We start from the raw sequence: 12,499 nt of genomic DNA on the forward strand, positions 1-12,499 counted from the left end.
GAGATGAAGTGCCAAAATTTTGTGGGCCCCATTGGGGTAAATTGGTACATCAACTTCCCAAGATCATAACTTTGGCATATTATCTCCATTTTTTGTGTATGATACCTTGTTAGAAACATATATTCAAAGAATACAATTTTCAACTACAAACACCTATTACAAGTAATAGATTTTCCCGCATTCCAAAAAAACATCGTTTAGGGTTTCAAATGGCTTTGGAAGTTCAGGACCCAAAAAACTTCCAAAAAAAGTAAAATGTGCTATAATTAATGAAACTTAAAAAAACAATGGTGGGTGTCCAAGTGGAATAGGTGAGTGGCCACCAATATCGACCTGGATTAGTCATGTTAGTTTTTCATTTCATCACAATTTTCCAGAAACATGACTGAAATGCACCATTTGAGTCTTTTCTCCTTAGTTATTCATCATTGGTATACATGTTCATCTAAACTTAATCAAGTTGATTCCATGCTTTGATTTTCTTAAGGTTGGAGTATCATTATGTTTCAACAATCTCATTAAGGTTTGGTCTTTCGTACATGAACCAATGAATTGAGCATTTGGTAAAATTGAAATAATTCAATTAAGGCTTTATTCATATCCAAATGAATTAGGCATGATGGTTGTATAGTTGAGTCTATTAGGAATTATTAGCTTCCTTAATCTCATTAGTTTAGATTTTGTATGAATAATAGGATCAAATAGTTGATTTCCCTTTTGTTTTGACTTTGATAACTCATAAACTAGTGTGTAGTTTACTTTTAAAGCAGTAACTAAGTGTTGAAGCCTCGTAATTTGCTGCAACAACATGGGGGATAACGACCCGGTCCAAGCCTTGAAAGCATATCCTCTTCTGTTTGGTATAGTGGCTCCAACTAGGGATAATGGGACTAGTTTCCCAGAGAGGATTGATTTGATAATGTTGATGGGATGATATAAGATGTAACGGGGAATGATTCAACTAAGTATAATCTAATCTAAATAATAAACACATGCATATATCTTAATCTAACATTATCTGACTATAAATATACCCAGGAATAAACTAAGATTTGCAATCCACAAAGATGTCTCAAAGCAATTGGTAATAAAGATCATTCAACTACCAAAAGAAATGAAATCATTTAATGATAATTGTTTTGAATAAATAGTTAGACAAAACAATTGAGAAAACTATATCGCATATAATAATTGTTCATGTATTCGAAACGGAATTAGAGCTAAAACATCATACAAAAGTGCAATAATGTAGAACTATAACTCATATTTTCATACATAAGACAATCAAGAGAAAGAGTATTTCTAATGCATAAATAAAACACAATCATACGATAAAAGTACCATATATGAAAGGTTCTGCTCATGGGCTCAACAATATTGATCCAATTTCATCCAATCCAATACACTCTAAGAGTACAGAAGTGTAATTTCAGTAGAGCATACTTGATATTCAAAGAAAAATAGATCATGTTCCATTAATTTCATCAAAACCTTCCCAAAAATACAGAAGTGTAATGTCTTGAAAAGTGTTTTTGATAAAATTATGGACCCCTCTCTAAATGCATGAGAGGGGTTTAAATACTAAAATACATGCCTCAAAAATAGATTATTACAAAAATAGTTGAGGAGGTTTCAAACAACCTTTCTCAGAGTGGGTAAAAAATAAAACTAAAAATAGAATTAAACTATTGACGAGCTCTTTTCTACTTTAACGATCTTAGTTGGCTAACTTGATCTTTGAGATTGCAAATGTTGATCATTGGTTTGAGTTGAGGTGGCTGACTGATTGTGGATTTTAACTGTCCAGCAAATATCACATCTGACAAAGATGGCACCATATTTTGTGCAAAGGTTCTTAAACATTATAGAGTCATCCACTGGATATGTGGTTTTACTAGAAACTTCTAGTATGTCTCACAATCTAGTTTGGTCAGTTGTTTAATTATTTCTTCCTTGGTCTGTGCTGTCTATTTCCAGTTTTTCTCCCATTGTCTGATATTTGGTAGAAACCATGGTATGCACTCTTTGACAAGGTTAGCACTGTGGAGTTTTTCATTAACGACTTCTATTATACTGCTTGTTGTACTTGCTTCTGTCATTGTCGCCCTTTCTGCCTGTTTTAACTGTGTATCCCAATCTGTAAACATAATGTATTTGTGGGATTCTTCTATTTTTGGAAGGTCAGCCATTCTTCCCTCATAAGACTCCTGCCGGGTGATAAATTCAGAAATCATTTTATGCATCTCTTCATATTCAAACCTCATATCAATTACTTGGTTTGTCAATTTAGCACTTGTCTCAGAGTAAGGATTAATTTGCGATATTTTCTGGCAGGACATTTCTTCTTGCTGTATTTATAGGGAATCGAGCTTGATTACTTATTTTGATGAATTCATGAGTTTGCGGGTTATCTTTAAATTTATCCACCATGGCTTGCATTTGATGAATCTGCGAATCCTTTTCTAATAAGCTGCCCTAGTGTTGTAACCTCATTTGCTCGAATTTCCTCTGAAGCTGGGCTACTTGTTGTTATGCTTGCTAATTAGTTTTTTCTTTTTCTAATTGATGTTCAAGCAGCAAAATTTTATGTTCTTTTTCTTTTAGCAGATTTTGGACTTCCGTTGCCTTACCGATGGTTTTTTTGGCATAAGCTCCTGCGAACTGTGACATCTTCATAAGATTCCCTGATGGGTCAATAGGAGTGTCCTTCCACACAACATCCATTGGTTCATTCTCTAGAGTTGCAACAACTGTGGTGTCTAGTTTCCTCTTTTCCCTCTATCTTTTAACTACAACCTTATGAGTAGGACTGTAGAATATATCTAATGGAGGTATCTCTTCAATTCTCAAGAAAATTTTAGAAGTAGGAAAAGCAGGAATAACCTCAATATCTTGAGTATCTATAGCCACTTGCTCTTTTGTCTCTGGATTTGCTTTGTATTGAGTCTTTTTGGGGGTCTAGAAATCTGATGTTTCCTCAAGATTTGTGCTTGATTGGAGCTTCTTATTTAATTTCTCCCATTCCTTGTCAAGGTCAATGACTAGAACCTTCCCTGATTGAGCTAAAGTGGAACCAACCTTTGTCTGCTTCTTTGCAAAGGCCTGTTCAACTGTTTCCTCAGTATTTCCAGTTGTATCTTTCTCAGAATCTTTATTTGGATTTCCTCCTCCATTCTAGGATTGTTGTTCTGAGTGTTCTGACTTGTGAGTCGACTTCTCTTGGGTTTCCTCACCGGAATTTTCTTTTGAACTTCCCTCCAAGATTACACTAGGAGTCGGTTCTCTTATTGGTTCAATTTTTAATAGGTCCAAAGGGACCTTCAACAGTCTCTTGTTCCTATATACATGAAAATAATTAATATCATCTAGGCTTAATTGTAATAATGCTGAATGTAGGACCTATGCAAATGTTTCAGCTCCTTAAAAGAGGTCATCAAAGGCATCCTCTTCATGAGTAAACTGTTTGACTTTAACCATAGTGGTAAAGTCTTTAGCAACCTGATTTGGGTCATACTGTCTCCCTAGAACTGTGGCCAATTTAAGGGACATAATAATCTCTACTTCTTTTACTGCAGCCCCATAGTCATGTAGTGCGAAAGCGCTACATTGTAATGGTAAATCTAGCCAAATGGCTTTCTTGTCTTCCCTCAGGCCTTTGGCTAAACTGCCTTCCCTGCTGTCTGGTAAGCTATTTCTCTGGCCAATAGCTTGTTTGGAACATAATATGGGAGGACATGCGGAGAATCAAAGCTCCCAAAAACTCTGATTTAAATGAACGTCTCTTCATCGAACCATCTATCAACTGGCAAAATGTCTACCTTGGCTTCTTCAAAAAACCTAAGGGGCGTTCTATCAAAAATAGTTTTATGAATAGGAAACATAATACCTTGGAAGATTTTGTAAAAATGGGGATGGAATTGGGATTCCCACAAGATTTTATGGTATACATGGATGGGGAACAGGTTCTGTATAGTCCACTTCCAACCCATGTTTGGAAATTGAGAACAAAAATAAATGGCATCCATAACATAAGCACTCATAAAGAAAGAGGGAAAAATTCTTGAAGAAACACTTCTCTTCTGTCTATATTCCCTAATGGCCATTGCTAAATTGTCTGATAAAATATGACTATAGTTCATAATTGTTGCATTAACTGTTGCATCAATTAATGGGAGCCACTCCATAGAAAATTTGGTTCTATCAATGTTACCAAATAACCTACACATCATTGTTGCTGAAAAATTATGCGAGGTAGAGAGGGATGCTACTGGGTACATACCAGATTTATCTTGTTTGAATTTGTCTCCGCCTAACCTCGAGGTCTGTGTAACGTCCAACAGGTCCTCATTCGCTTTGGAAAAATTCTCAAGTAAATCTTTGTTATAGAGTGTTTGAGGCTTTAGTAGTTGGTACATCTGGCATAGATTGTCTAGTGTGAAAGACCCGTGACCTCGTGTCTTTTAGTCCTGAAAGTTTTGTCTTAGACATCAACATCATCAATCACCCATTTCAACATATCTGTGTATGGCAAAATCTTAGGTCTTGGTGCTATTCTGTGTAAAAATGAGCATGTTGCTTCAAAATAGGAAGCATCAGATGATTCTTGGGAATTAGTTGTTCCCTTTATTACTAGTGGTCTGGGTTTCCCTTCTTCCAGTAGGTTATACATAACTTCCCTTGATGTGGTTTCTCCATCTTTGCTACAGGTGGTATTGGAGAAAAGTGGTATCATGGCTGATTTCTTGGATGCAGTAGCTTTGCTCTTCTTCGCCATCTTTTCCAACATTGTTTTCTTTGGAGGTTCCCTGAAATGGAGCAATGGAGATTATCAGATAAACACAGAGTGAAAATGACAATGAAAATTCAATGATACAATTAACTCCGAAAGGTGACAAGAAAGGAGATTTTTATTCAAAAATGCAGATGAAAGATATCGAATCACATCGAGTCGTTTTAAACATAAATGCCATTAAAACTTATTAAATACGCACTAAGATCTTTTATCATGGGCTTTATTACTCATTTAAGCCATCGCATCGCAAACGGGAAAGGAAAAACTTTAAGGTGATGAGTTTAAAGTGTGAAATGTCGATTATGCGATTGCGATAAGATTATCACAATATCACATTTTCGATTATGCATTTTTCAGAGTTGTTTAGAATTTTTCGAGATGCGAGGTGAGCGACATACATTTTATCGTTTAAAGCGCATTTTGATTGAATGAATATTTATTCCATGAAGTGACCTTTCACTAAGTGCTGGACTTAACTACAATTTATAACATTTATCGCATACTTTCATCGGGTCCGAGTCATATCGTGTTTCGCAAACTTTTCATAGTTCATAAGATTGGCCTTTGAGTAAAGCGTTGTGATGTGATGAGTGTTGGCTTGTTATGTCGCAATATCGCAATTCACATATTCCAAAGGCTTTGTTAGTTGTGCTTTTCGTGAATGTCATTATGTGATTGCGATAGGCACTTCATTCTACAAGAAATACCTTAAGTCTTAGTTTTAAATGAAAAGTTTAATGATACCATAAGTTTATTGTGGTGATACCTTCTTATCGCAATTCGTATATCCTAGTTTGCTAATTAACCTTTGACACGCATGATCCAGGGATATGCAATAAAGTGAGAATTGCTAGTCGTAAAGGGATTTGACTCAATACCTTATATTATTTAGCAATTTATTTCTAATAAAGAAAGCGCTTAAGTGCTAAGTTTTTGGAGGATTTTTTATAAAGGGTCCCCATTTATTAATAGAATATCATCTCTTGAATCAATAAATGGGGGGTTATTGAACAATACAAGAGTAGGTTATACAATTTTTCTTCTTTTAATTTTATAATTTCTTAATTTTGAGGCCACCATCATCTTCTACTCATCGAGAGCTTTTCAATGATATAATTTTTCTCTCATTTTCTCATAAGTTTTTATATAATTGATAGGCTTTGATGAAATGTCTAACTCGATGTGTCCCCAGATCCACGTGGCAAATAATTATTTTGATTTTGATGACATATAAATTGATGTGGATCCAATTGATATAAGTAATTACTGCTAGTCAAGTTTTGTCAATTGATGAAGCTTGGCAAAAATTAAAATTAAAATTAAAAATAATATATATATATATATATATATATATATATATATATATAGATAGATATATATTTTATTTTTAATTTTAATATTTGCCAAGCTTCATCAATTGACAAAATTATATATTATTTTTAATTTTAATTTTAATTTTTGCCAAGCTTCAACAATTGACAAAACTATATATTATTTTTAATTTTTAATTTTATTTTTGCCAAGCTTCATCAATTGACAAAACTTGACTAGCAGTAATTATTTATGTTAGATGATGAAATCCAATGCCTGATGATTGAAATTTAGTGCTTGATGGACAAAACCTGGTGGCAGGTTAGATTTTGTTTTTATTTGATTTTTTTAGGATTTCGAGACATCAAGATGTTTTTCTTCTCCTCACTTCAATCCAAAATCCAAGCGCCAAAATCTGATAGAAGGAAACTAATGGCTAATGACCGAAATTTAGTGGTTGGTAATGTTCTATTTTTATTATTTTTCAGGATCTCAGAATTTTGTTTCACATCACTTGTTATCTAATGGCTATAAATCGATGTTTGATAATCGAGGGACAAAATATGGTGACAGATAAGGGATCATTTACTTATTATTATTATTATTATTTTATTTTATTCTATCGGGATTTCAATGGTTTTCTTTTTTATGCTATTTTGATTTTACTACCAAAATTTTGACATGGGCTCCACACTCCATACTTCCAATGATTCCATATACAAACCATAATAATGGTGAAATACACTATAAACCCCTACACTTTTTCTCTTCCACAATGCATGTATGATATTGATTTTAGCATTTAAATCAATGAATGAGATTAATCCATGGGCTAGAGCAACAATGGTTGAGCATCAGTTTTAAGAGGCCATAAGAATTCTAGAAGGAAAAATAAGCACAAAATAGCTTGTTGAAAAGATAAAATCGTAGAGATAAGTTTGTGAATGGTAATATTGTCAAATTAATAAGAAAAAGACCCAAAAATTTAAAATAAAAAGGGCCACAAATTTAGCATGATATTGCTTAGATAGTTCCACCAAATCGAAAAAGTATTGTGAACCCAAGATCACTAGGTCTATTTTCAGAAGTAAATGTGATTGTCAAAATCCACATCATTGATAAATATTAGGATTAAATCTCTTGAAACCACAAAGGTTAAGATACACTAAATTGCAGTTTTCCACTATGAGTCTGTTATTTAATAATATCATTTACCTAATGCAAAAAGGAATGCAATTAAGGTAAAATAAACATCAAATCATGGGGAATTTTGCTACAACTCTACATGCAATGGAAAAATATCAATATTTGAGTTGTATGATCCCCATTTTGCTACAACTCTATATGCAATGGACAAATATCAATATTTGAGCAGTATTGTTTACAAAAGTATTGATTTTCAGTTTTAATTTGTTTTAATTTTAGCTTTATTATATTTATATTTTAGTTTATATTTAGTTTATCTTCATTTCTTCTCTCATTTTTTTCAAATTTTATATTAGATTATATTTTATTTAAGCTTTATTTTTGTTTACTCGAGTATAGTTTTTATTTTGGTACTTTAGGTTTTGGATTAAAGATCACATGGGTTTTAATAATAGTTTATGGTTGAGATTTTGTAGAGATCTTTTAGGCCCAAAATTAGAAAAATAAAACAAACTACCTTTGTTATAAGAGGATGTTGAAGTTCAAACTTGAAGGGGGTGGCACTTTTGGAATCTAGATTTTGAAGTAGGGGGGGTTTTTGGAGGGTAAGAGGCTACATGAAATACAAGAAGATATTTATACTATTATAATTTCTTTCTTGAATTCATTTGTACTTAGGAAATAGAAATGAGTGATTAGAGCTTGTGCACCATTGTCAAGTTTACGAAACTTATTGATGAATCTTGAGGTCTATCTCTTAGGTCCCTATAATACTAGTGCATTCCCCCATTATTATTGTCATTGTTTCCCTTATTGTTATTTTTGTTCCCATGTCATCCCCATATTGTTATTATTGTGCCCCATATAAGCCCACTATTGTTATTGTTGCGCCCTTACATTATTATTGTTATGTTGGCTCTGATTATATCGTGACCCCTTAGACTCCTATATATAGAAAGAGGTTTTGTCATTTGAATCATCCAAGAATTGTTCATTTGTATAATGTAAAGGAGTTTTCCCCCTTGAAGAGGCTGATATTGAAGTCGTTGATCTATCTTTTCTATATTTTTGTGAGTTGGTTGCATAACATTTGGTATGAAAGCTTTGGATTCTAGGGTTTTGCTGCTTCAAACAGGTCATCGTGGAATTTTCGCTATAATTTTTTTCTACGAAGCTTCAAAAGTTGAAAACAAAACCCATTTGAGATAAAATCTTGATGAATGTCGTGTCAAAATTTCAAATCTATTCCCACTATATTTGCGGAGATATTATCCAAGGAAATTATGTTTTTTGCAGGCTCCCGAATCCCATCGCAAACATGTGAGCTTGGGAAAATCGTCATAGCTTTCTCTCTGAGCATAAGATTCAAACTTTGTAAATGTGATAAAAAGCGGATGAAATTTAGTTTTTTCGGTATTGATTTCAGGTTCAAAGGTCGAAAGAGTAACACATGACACTTTGTACAAGTTTGTTGTACTAAACTAGTCTATAATTAGGTCTTTGAGGGTGATTGAGCATAAAAAATTATTGGAGAATCCAATCTCAATCTGACTTGTGGGGTTGGAAAGAGGACTCATAGGGGTACAACAGGAAAAAATTTAGGCCTTGGAGATCCTCCATTACAGAGATACAACAGATTCAATATTGAGTTCCTAGAGACTTCCTTTTGCTTAGTACTTGCATTATATTTGTTTAAAAAAAAATAGAACAAAACAACCTTACCTTCCCTCTACATTTTCTTTTGAAAGGGTTTCCTTGAGCATAGTTTGGTTTTCATTATGTTTGATATGTGCTTTTAGTTCATTGGTCTATATTTATTCAATTTTCTTTGGCATGCATAACAAGAAAATTAGTAATAACATATCTAGAATCTAAAGGAACTAACCCTTCATGTTTTAGATTTAGTTTATTTTAATACCTTTGTTGTGATTAATTTTACAGTGGAACATCCATGGAATTTTACAGATCATATTGAAATTAGAACAGGTTCCTTTGGGTAGTTTGTAGGAAGTTGTGGGGGATCCAAGAAATTGTTTGAGAAAGAAGTCATAAAAACCCAACCAAGTGTAGAGCTGTAACAAGGGCCTTTTTCACCTCTAGTTATCTCACATTACAAGTCAATCCGGGAGCGTTTTGTTATTGTAAAGGGTATCTCAATTTGAGGCTATTTGTCAGAGTAATGCTTAGTAGTATAGGTCTAAGAAAATACAAGAGTAAACGGATGCTAAGCTATGGCTAAATTACTTTTGCATAAAGAAATCACACTCGACAACTTTACCAGTCAAGGGTACGGAAATAATAACCCATCCCTTTAGAAACTGATGAAGGAAAAGTAATTAGAGTATGGATCATGGATCTGGGAGCATAATAGCGTCTGCTGTGTCTCACGACAGCCTTGATCCTCCTCCCACACCAAACCAATGAATGCAAGTAAAAAACGAACGGCAATTCAGAAATGGAACAGCAGTAAAAGGAACGGCAGTAAAGAAACTAAATCTCGCGAGTTCAACACTCTCAGTTCTTGGCATCAACTTTCATACAAAGAAAGAGCAATCTTTTGTACAAGTAGACAGCTTAATCAAATGGAACAACAAACCATCATAAACAGGAAACGTCAATCATATACAAAAGTAGATAGCTTAATCAAAATGTAACAACAAATCACCATAAACAGGAAACGTCAATCATATGTACACATAATCTGAAATGATCACCAGTGGTCCGCACACAACGTTAATTCCATCTTCTTATGATCGTCACTCCAACCATATGTAGCTAAAACATTCCACTTATAAATTCTGTAACAGAAGTGAACAACTCAGAGCAATGTTATGTGAACAATTCTGGAAATATGATGTAAACTTGTTACAAAGATTTACAAAAGGAAAACTACTGATGAACGAGTATGGAACAGCATGTAAGTATATCAGATTATTAAGAGCAATAAACAAACCACACAAAGCCAAACTGTAATGATACAATCAGCCAGTGTCCGTTGGAGCCGGGCCCTTAGCTTCCAATGGCACACCGCCGTAGCTTACTTCAGATGCAGAGAGAAAGTAATACCAAATATATTATATTAACGCATCAATGATAGTACAGCAAAACTAAGTCTCAAAGAGACTCGATAGTCTGAGTTTAACTGACTGTGAAGTCTGTAAACAGAAAGTAAAGATACAAGATAATCAAAAAGTCCCTTAAGTCTTCGATGCTGCCCCTTTTTATACAAGTAATGGCGGAGTTAACAATACAACAAAATAATTGAAAGTAACGATCCCTCAGGATCAAAGATCCTGAGGGATCTGTTAAACTGTTAACTCCTCTCTTTTCTCTGCCTAGCCTTCCGAACTGACAGTCCTTCATCTCGTCCCGGATTGATCTTCCTTGATTTACTCGCCCTGGTCTGGATTTTATTTAGTTTTGGAGGGACAGTCGTTATCTCCTCATGGAATTCTCGTTTTGCACCGCGCTTTCCTACTTTTGTCCTTTCCTGCATAGAGAAGATAACTTTTAGTAATTGGGTCATTCATGCTTATTCTCATTACATTCTCCCTATTTTATAACAAAGAAAAGGTTACAACTATTGCTTGAAACACCACTAAGTTACTCGTTAAAACATACCTTTCCAATGCTCAACACCAAGGCTGAGAAATATATTTGAAATAACCCTCAATATCTGATAGAGGAGATATTGTCGAGGTTGGAAAAACAAATCGTGGATATTATTCATAATATGAAACTCCTTATGGTGTCTCTACTAAACAAGTTTACAATCAGAGAAGAAATAGATTCCAACTCAGAGACTAGATCAGAGGGAAAATCAGGGGATTTTGAAGAACTAAAGGAGTCCAAGAAAGAACCCAAAAGAGAGAAGCCAAGTTTGACCACCATGAACCATTCATAGAGCCTCTTGAAGATGGAATAAAATGTGGACATCAATTCATATAAAGGTAAGATCAATGCCTTGAAATTAAATCACTCATTGCAATAGTTAGGGGTTTTCCTTAACATTCACCACATAGATAAGGAACATAAATTTTCATTTACATGTATGAAATTAGAGGGCCATGCTCTAAGATGGTGGGAAAGCCACATGAAAACACATAACTTAGTAGGAGGATTTCAAAACTCTCATAAAATTTCAAATCTTCCCCATTATGTATGTAGATGACAATTAGATATGATGGCATTACTCAGGTAGAGATAGGGGAAAAGTGTGCAAGAGTACGCCACATAATTTAGGAAGATGTAAATAATGTTAGGTATCTCTCCCAAGAACACATATGTACTCCTCAAGTCTCTGGGGTTATACACAACCATCTGCAAAAATAAATGATGTTGTTTAAACCCAAAATGTTGGATGAGACTTGTGTATAGGAACAATAATTAGAAAACATAGGCCAAAAGAAAGGGAAATCAAGTGGTTGAAAGAAAAAGGTACACCATGAAGATTCAAAGGAGGGGAAGAAGAAGTGGAAAGGTGGAAAGGACAAGAAGACAACAACTACAACACACTTGTGCTAATATCCTATCAACCACTACAACATTCATGGTCACACAAAGGAGAAGTGTTGGAAATTACATCTAAAGGTCAATCCAAAGAATTGAAAGAAGCATGGGAAGAAAATAAATCTCATTGCCATGGATTTGAGCAATCAAGTGGAAAGTAGATCTAATGTGGAAGAGAAGATTATTTGCACCTCAGTGTAGAAGGATGTGAATCTAAGTAGTATTCATCATCATGAAGAGGAGGAGATAACCAAGCTCTTCCAGATTAACATACAGGTTAAGAAGAGCAAGATTGATTTTATGTTTGAATCAAGTTCACAGGAAAATATCATGATAGTAGATATGGTAAAAAAACTTGAATTTTAAGTCCATGATAATCCTATACATATCAATTAGGATGGATCAACAAGGAGGAATAGATAAAGGTAACCAAATAATGTAAAATTAAACTTTCTGTAAGTGTTGATTATATTAATGAATTAAAATTAGACGAAGTGTCAATCGATGTGTGTAGAATTTTGTTTGGAAGTCCCTACATGTATATGAGGGATGAAACCTTCAAAGAAAGATCCAACCAACATCGCATCATTGAGGATGAAAAATACTCAATCATCTAGGCACATAAGGGCAAGTTAAACCTTTCACTCGTAAGTGCTAATTAGGCTAAGAAATTGATCAGTTCAAACAAAAAGTATGTGGAAGAATCAATGAGAAAAAACATCCCTAGAGGGGTTCACTAAG

This window comes from Pinus tabuliformis, chromosome 8 (genome assembly GCF_031772625.1).
Source record: "Pinus tabuliformis cultivar Carrire ecotype Pingquan chromosome 8, CPIR1, whole genome shotgun sequence".
In the NCBI taxonomy this organism is placed as follows: Eukaryota; Viridiplantae; Streptophyta; class Pinopsida; order Pinales; family Pinaceae; genus Pinus; species Pinus tabuliformis.